This window comes from Myotis davidii, unplaced genomic scaffold, assembly GCF_000327345.1.
Source record: "Myotis davidii unplaced genomic scaffold, ASM32734v1 scaffold1017, whole genome shotgun sequence".
Classification (NCBI taxonomy): domain Eukaryota; kingdom Metazoa; phylum Chordata; class Mammalia; order Chiroptera; family Vespertilionidae; genus Myotis; species Myotis davidii.
Window position 1 is genome coordinate 229,213 of NW_006288361.1, and position 8,417 is coordinate 237,629.

An 8,417-nucleotide genomic window follows, 5' to 3' on the forward strand; every position below is an offset into this window, starting at 1 on the left:
TTGGGGGGCGGGGGTAAGAGGGAGAGATCAACCAAAGGATTGTATGCATTCATATAAGCATAACCAATGGACACAGACACCAGGGGGGTGAGAGCATGAGTGGGAGGTGTGGGGGGGGTAATGTGGGGATAAGGACACATATGTAATTACTTAATCAATAAAAAAATAAACAATTAAAAAAATAAAAAAATAAAAAGGAGGTTTAATATTTTAAAAAAAATAAAAATAAAATAAAGAATAATAAATTTAAAAAAAAGAATGGTTCTCACATTTGGCCCCGTAAGGGTGGAGAAGACATCTATAATAATAAAAGCATAATATGCTAATTAGACCAGACATCCTTCCTTCTGGACAAAGCCGCAGCGGGTGGGAGCCGCAGCAGAGGTCCTTGGCTGCTGCAGCGGTGGATAGGGGCTGGGACCAAGGCCCTTGCACGAATTTTGTGCATCAGGCCTCTAGTATAAATATAACTCATAACCTCCAGGAGAGACAGGATTACTTGGTATTTGCATTACATCTTTTATTTATGAAATTAATACACTTAAAGGATTTCACTTAAACAGTTTCATTGAATCCTCCCATCAACCAACCCTATGAGGTGACAATTTTTACTATCCCATTTTATAAACAAGAAAACTGAAGCTTAGAGAGTTAATTTTCCTGAAATCAGAAAATAGTAAGAAAAGCTGGGATTCAAACAGATCTAGTTCCAAAACTTATGTGCTTCACTACCCTGTTATCTGTCCTGTCTGGAGAGCATTCAGCCAGGAAGTTGATACATGTAGAGAGTGTGCATTAGTTATGGTAATTTCTACTAGTAAATGGAGGTTGTGGTGGATATCTACTCTCCATATGTCTGCTTCTCATGAATATGGAGTCTTCCTAGCATGTACATGTCGTTAAAAGCATCACTGGCCAGTGGTGGCTTCTTGCTGAACGTTTTTAATTCACTATATACCATAAACCTAAATTTGACATAAAATACAGGCCAACCCCACCTCCCTCAACCTCAGACCTCCACCCTGTTTCCTATTTTAAGAATTTTGTTATTAATCAAATGGCTGTGAGGGGGGGCAGAGTGGGAGGTTAATTGGGGAAAAAGGAGGCATATGTAAAACTTTAGACGATAAGAAAAAATACATCTTCCACTCTAAAAAAAAAATAAGATTTTTTTAATTAATCAAGTCATCTAGACTCAATAGCTATAAAAGCAGTAACAGCTAACACTTACTGAGAATACATTCCAGTTATTGTGCTAAGCATTTTAGACATCATGCATTTAACCCTCTGAGCTACCATACGAGGAAGGTACAATTATTAACCCCATTTTATAAATGAGGAAATTGAAGCTTATATAGATGACCAAAGGTGACACCTTAGCTTCATCTTTCATTTTTCCTCTTATTCACCCTCCGTAGCTCATGAATCACCAATTCCTCTCAATTCTCCCTTTGTGCTATTTCTTGCATTTGTTGCTTTCTTTCCATGTTCACTGCCACTGTAACAGTCTTGGCCCTTTATGACTTATGTATGAATTGTTGCCATAACCCAATATAGTCTATCTTATTCCATGATCCCTTTTCTTAGACCTTTCTAATATGCTTTGGTAAGACTAAGCCACCTAAAATCCCACTTTTAGCCTATCCATTTCGAAGTCCAAACCTTTAAACCGGAGAAGGTACTCCCAAATATCCCCAGGGGTCTATCCTTGGACAGTGTAATGGCAGCAATATTTTGTTTTTAAATTAAATAATTTTATTATATTAAAATTAAAAGGAAAAAAAATGTTACAACTATAGGTTGAAATTACAGGACAAGATACATAATAAAGATAAGCAAATATTGTACCATATAAATGTGTAGCTCAAATTTCATGTATTCTAGCAGTGGGGAGCTCTCACTGGTCATCTGACCAACCCAAATATGCAGTTCGATTTCTCAAAGGCAAGCCTTTGCATAAAAAAACAGTTATGTAAATGTGCTTAGTGTTTTCTATGTATTTCTAAACTTTATTATTAGTAGTATTAAAATAAATGTACATGGTAAAGGAAAAATTGAATCAAAATACCACCAAAGGATTTAGCAATAAATTTTTTTTCTCTCTCCCCCAAGGATAACCATTGAATAAGGTGATTTGTATTTTCTTCTTTACACTTTACACTTTTCTGTAATTTATAGACTTTTAGTAATGCACATGTATAGCCTTATAATGGAAATGAAAGCCAATAAAGAATAATTTTAAAAAGGAACCAAATTTTCCGCCATTCCCTGCTATTTATAAAAGCTAAATTATTTGACTTAGGCCCTATGTACTCTGGCCCCAAACTGCTTTCCAGGCTTATTATACACAATTCAATACAAAGATCTGCTTCAGTTAAAGCATTTTAAACTCTCTTTCCGTGCGGTGTCTCTATGTGTTTTCTCTTCCTGTGAGTTTCCCCGTTCTCTTTTAATATCCCAATTGACTCTATTGTTCAAGATCTAAGTCAGCTCTATCCAGTCTTCCTAAAAAGGGAGGAATCAGTATGCAGCGAGTGTTTACCGTGCGGGCTATGCATTAGGTTGGTGCTTTACTTGGTATTCATTTGAACCTCCCAGCAGCTCTGGACGGTTTGTATGAATTACCTTCATTTTACAGATGAGGAAACGAAGTGTCCCTCAAGTCACACAGCCAGTCGCTGGAATTTGTAGCCGGCTATCCTGTCTCAGCTCAGTGACCTCTCATTTTTCCACCAGCTTTTGTAGCACATATCTGGGTAAACTGGACCAATAATCACAGAAGCACATTCTAAGATTTCTTATAATGTTATTTTGAATGCCTTCTATTTTGTGTTTTTGTTATTTTGAATGCCATATATTTTGTACTTTTTTTTTGTTAACAAAACCTCCTGTGGGTTCTAATGTGCTATTTCCTAGCAATATGTCTTTGGGCTAACTCTTTAACACCTTTCGTAGCCTCAACTCCCTCCACTGTAAATTAGGAAGATGATAATAATACCTAATTCTTAGGGTTATAACAAGAGTTAAAAACCCAGGATATAACTTGTACAAAAGAGCTGATTGTTGTGTATTTGATTTAATATGGCAATATTAGTTTATTTTCAAATTCCATTTAATTTCTAGTTGTCTTTTTATAGTAATAGTTTAAGATATTTCTAAAACTCAGTGACCTAAAGAAGACTAGATTTTTATCTTCCATACATTAAAAAACAGATTTTACACAAAATTAAAAAGTACTTGTTTGCTACTTGTCAGAATATCCTATCTTGCTATTTAACCAACATTGAACAGAGGTTCAGTTATTTGTTAAAGACTGTTTGTTCCTAAGGGTAAATGTTTATTTACATTTATAAACACGAATGTTGTTATTGAATGTTGTCATTGTTAGTCCAGAAAGCCACTGAGGACTTGAAACCTATATTTACTTGGAAAATGGAAAAATTAGTTAAAAATCCCTGATATTCAAAAACGGACATCATTTTTTCTTATATCCTTTTATCAGAGAAAAAAGGAATCACTGTGTTCATTCCAATTATTTTCCTTTAGGATCACATGAAAAGAAGCAAAATTCACAAATATTTTTTAGCCTTTCATTTGTTTACTTTCCCTTCTACTACCACCATCATTTTTTTCTGGTTATACAAGAATTTTTCAGCCTTTTGAAAGATGAGTACACTGCATGTTAGAATGATAATGCTTTTATCCTTAATATTTTATTTTACAGTTATTAAAAGACTTGTCAAAACAACCTCGACATAAACTCCAAATGTATGTTCTACCTAATACTGAAAATAAAGTATGGGTTACAGATAGCAAAAGTCCATCTGCTACTTTCCTGTGATTGCGACGGAGAAATTCTCCTTTCTCCGGGTACTTCTCTATTACCTGTTTGTTATTAATTGTTTGATTAAATCAAAACAAACAGTCTGGTTATTAGGACATTAGGATCTTTGTAGGGTTCAAATGTCCTACATCTGTCTGTAGCTAGGTATTATCCTTTTTTTTTTCCCTCTCCTTAACAGTCAAGTTTTTTGAAAGAGTAGTTTTTATTCTACTGTTTCCATTTTCTTCCTTCTTACTCCCTTTTCAACTCACTGAAGTCTTATAGAAGCAAGACTGTTTTCGATTAAACCATTCTCTCCACAGTCACTATTGCTAAATCAAAGAAAATCTTTTTAATCTATCTAATGGGGCTTCTCTGAGCATTAACTCACTGGAAGTATGCTCTTTCCTGCTTGAAACTCTTTTCTTGGCTTTCTGTAACAGCAATGTCCACTGCTTTTCTAGTTTCTCCTCTCAGCCTCCCTGTAAGCTTCTCTTCCTGAAATATCAGTATTCCCTCGATTCCCAACACCTTTCTTCTCTTACGCTCTCTGCATGATCTCATCCCCTGGCCATGACTGCAACTAAATATGCCAAAGGGATCCCAAATCTTTATCTCCTGCCTAAACACGGTCTGTGAGCTTCAGACACATAGATGCAACGATCTATTCCTCGCAAGCATGTCAAACTTGTGGCCGCCAGACCGCATGCCTCGCCCACCGGCCGCAAGTTTGACATGCTTGCCTGAGAGATTCCATAGGCACCTTGAAGTCAACATGCTTAAAATTCAACTTCCAGCCCTAGCTGGTTTGGCTCAATGGATAGAGCGTCGGCCTGTGGACTGAAGGGTCCAGGGGTCGATTCTCATCAAGGGCACATGCCTGGGTTGCGGCCTCGATCCCCAGTAGGGAGCGTGCAGGAGGCAACCAATGATTCTCTCTTATCATTGATGTTTCTCTCTCTCTCCCTTTCTCTTCCTCTCTGGAATCAATAAAAATATATTTAAAAAAGTTCAACTTCCCACCTTTCCAATTGCCATAGCAACCAGCACCATTATTCACCCATTAGCTCAAGATAGAAACCTAGGAGTCAGTCAATCTTGATACTACCTCCCCACTTAAGATGTGGCTGGTCATCAGATCCTTTTGATTCTAGTTTTTTACTATATTTTGAATCTGCCTTTATTTATATTTAATTCGCTAACTTATACAGGTGTCTCTTATCTTGCTTTATGTCCTCCCCACCAAACCACTCTTTATATAGCAAAATGCAGATCTGATCCTGTCATTTCTTCTACTTAAAATCATCCAGTGGCTTCCCCATCACTTACCTTGAGTCTTGAAAGCCTGACGCCTTGGGCATAGCTTATAAGGCCTCTATGACCTTGATTCCAATTAGTTGCGTAGTACAGGCGATTCAGATCCCAGCCCTTCCATGTACTGTGCAACCTTGAGCATGTTAACTGTAAAATGGAGGTAATGATAGTTGTGAGGATTAAGTGGTTAATTTTCAATAAATGTTAGCTATTCTTTTAAATTATGATTAATAAAATAGTACTATTATCTCCTTAAGATAAATTCTCAAAGTGGAATTTCTGGGTGTCTATTTTTAAAACATACTGCCAAATTGCCCTGCAGAACAGTTATACCAATTCATACTCTCACCTATGGTAATAAGGCCCGTTTCGTCACTCTTGAGTTAATCCTGAGATGAACTATTTTAACAATCTTTGCTAAATTGATAAGTGAAAAATCACCTAGTGTTTCTAACTTATTGTGTCAATTTACATATTTGCCACAGAAAGATCAGCTATACATTGATAACAGGGTACTATTGATATTTACTCTTTCTTGGTTGTACATCTTAATTTGACATTGAGGTTTTTCATCTTTTTCTGAGCTTGGATTTCACGTCTTTGAACCCCTTTACCTCTTCCATTTCCTTAGGAATGAGTATGTCTTTATTTAAATGAATGCATTAAACACAATTCCTATTAGACTTTAAGGACTATATTTAGTTCAGTTTCTTTGTAAACCTTTAGATGGGGAGTGCAGGTGAGAGTTGAAGGACCCTTTTCTAATCTCAGTTTAGTCCCCAACTAGGTGTGCATCCGTGGGCAAGCCTCTTAACCTCTCTGGACCTTCACTTTCCTAGATATAAAATGAGTGGGATGGTACCAGGTAATGTCTTAGTCATTGTCTAGTTCTCATGTTACATAGGTAAAATTTTTATTCCATGAAGTTCGTTTGGAGGCAAACTCTTGGAATATTCCCTCCTCCTCTGTTGCAAATATGGACTGCTCTCCTCCAACACAGTGTCACCTCTTTGAGGCAGAACTTGCCTCTTTCCAGAACTTTGATTCATTTATATTGTGCCATGAGCCCTAGGACAATAACAGCAACTACCATCCATAAAACACAGCCAAAACTTAAATGTAAAGTAGGTCATAATTATTTTGCATGTAACAAAACCCTTTGAAAATCTGTTGAAAGCCAGGGACCAACTCACAGGAAAACACACATGTGCATATATGCACAACATTTTAAGGAGTCCCTAGACCCTCTGAAGCCAATTATGTATGTTTTCTCTAGGGATCCATGAATCCTAGGCTAAGAACACTTGCTTTGGGGACATTAAAATGATCCCTAGGATAAACTAAATGATCAAAAATGATTCCTTCCTATTGGAAAAGGGAGCTGCTAACTTAAGTACATATTTATAGAATATTATTAAAACTCTCTCTTTTCTTAAAATATATTTTTATTGATTTCAGAGAGAAAGGGAGAGGGAGACAGAGAGATAGAAACATCCATGATGAGAGAGAATCATTGGCTGCCTCCTGCATGCCCCACACTGGGGATTGAGCCCACAACCTGACCAGGAATCAAACCGTGACCTCCTGGTTCATAGGTCAACGCTCAACCACTGAGCCATGTCAGCTAGGCTAGTTTTATTCTATATCTTGTTTTTCTAATTAGATGATACACACCAGGAAGGCTCCTGTAATAGTTACCATAGCATCACAACACAAGGAAGGGACTCCAATATACTTGCTGTATAGATGTAGAAAGGGGACAGAGGTTTCAAGATGTGTCAGTAGAGTAAGGCTACTGAAGCTGCAGCATGTAAAGGGTACTCCATAAATTCACACGGTGCCTTTCAACCAGGCAAGATCAATGCTCTCTACCTCTAGGACAAAGATTCTCTCTCTTTTCCTCCCGTTCCCCAAATCCCAGCTCCTCCAACTAAGCAGACTTGAGATGCAACTACCCCTTCAAAACTGTTCTAAAACCAGCAGGTCTATGGTTAGATTGTCAGAGGTTTACTTGAGCTCAGAGAATCCCATGGAAGCTGCAGTAACACCTGCTGGCCACCAGAGGACAGGGAGCAGGGGGAGAGATTGCTTCCCCTCCGCGGGAGTCTTAGAGGTCAAAGGCAGTAGAATGTGGGCTCTCCACCCATGGCCCTCAGGCTTTTTTTTTAACTGGGTGAAGTGCCCAGCGGTCTCCCATTTCCAGATGGGCTCCTTTCCTCTAGAAGATGGGCTGGAAGTTCCCAGAGGCTTACCCCAATACTAACCTTAAACGATGATCAGTCATAGCCAGGGCACTTTAGTTGCAGGGCTTAAAGGCAGAAAAGACTTTTGGAGATGTTTTATCTTTCTAATCCACCCCAAACCTGGTTCTCTGTTCTTGAGCCAATTAAAAAAAAAAAAAAAGTCCCTTAGGCAGTGTCCACATGGACATTCCACAAGAAAGATGCCTTTAGGGACCGATGTCCCAAATGTAGTACATTGCAAATGGAATATTTTAGGAGTTAGATGATTCCTACACATAACTTCTGGCCGGAGCAGTCCGTTCTCAGTGTGCTTTTCCGTCATTAATCACATCTTTGTTATGTGATATCCACGTGAGTACTTCTCAGTCGAAGCAGCTCCATGCTCAAATGCTCAAAGAACACTAGAATAAAGCTCCGATTGTCCTCGTCAGTGATCCCAAGTCCTGGTTTGTCACCACCTCAGGTCTCCAGTTTTTCAAAGTGTGTAACGTGTCTCAAAACAAAGCTCTTGTAATTAAATCCAAAATACGAAAATGCACAAAGTGTATAGAGCTACCATCACAGGGTCTGGCACCTCCAGGGGCAGTGAACTTCTGGTCCGATTTAAAGACGATTGCGCACTGTTCCATGCAGAAAACATTTTTTAAAGAGAATGTTTGGCTGCTCGCGCTCATTCAAGTTGTAAATAGAAACAAGTCTAAGAAAACAGAAGCCCAGTGGAATAATGCTGGGGACATTCATGCGGGGGCTTCCAGCGACAAGCATGACAGAGGGCTGAGCGCCTGACAACACGAGCGCGACTTTTCTCCAAGTACCTGCAGCTTCGCTTTCATAACCCAGGGCCGTGCCCTAACGTTTGCCTTCGTCAGACTTTTTACAGGAGTGACTGTAACTCTCTCAAATCATTGTTTGCGTTTCTTCACGCTGGCGAGGCCGCTGGAAACGGCCCAAGCAGGAGGGAAAGGCGCTGGCTGGGTCTTGGGGCGGGGGGGTGGAGGGTGGAGGAACCCTTGAAATACCTGTTGGGGCGCAGCGCC

General features: G+C 38.9%; 1 protein-coding gene and 1 long non-coding RNA gene across 2 annotated transcripts in view; one reads left to right on the forward strand and one right to left on the reverse strand.

The window, feature by feature from the left end:
* LOC102768133 overlaps positions 1 to 8,411 on the reverse strand; it is a 10,572-nt gene extending 2,161 nt beyond the window's left edge. Inside the window, exons 1-2 of the long non-coding RNA XR_435477.2 lie at positions 7,402 to 8,411; positions 5,153 to 5,284 (exon numbers count right to left, since the gene is read on the reverse strand). This is a non-coding gene — a long non-coding RNA (uncharacterized LOC102768133). The remainder of the gene's footprint in view (positions 1 to 5,152; positions 5,285 to 7,401) is intronic.
* The window catches only part of DUSP16 (dual specificity phosphatase 16), a 106,066-nt gene that overhangs the window by 7,390 nt on the left and 90,259 nt on the right, over positions 1 to 8,417 (forward strand). The gene's annotated exons all lie outside the window — the stretch shown is intronic.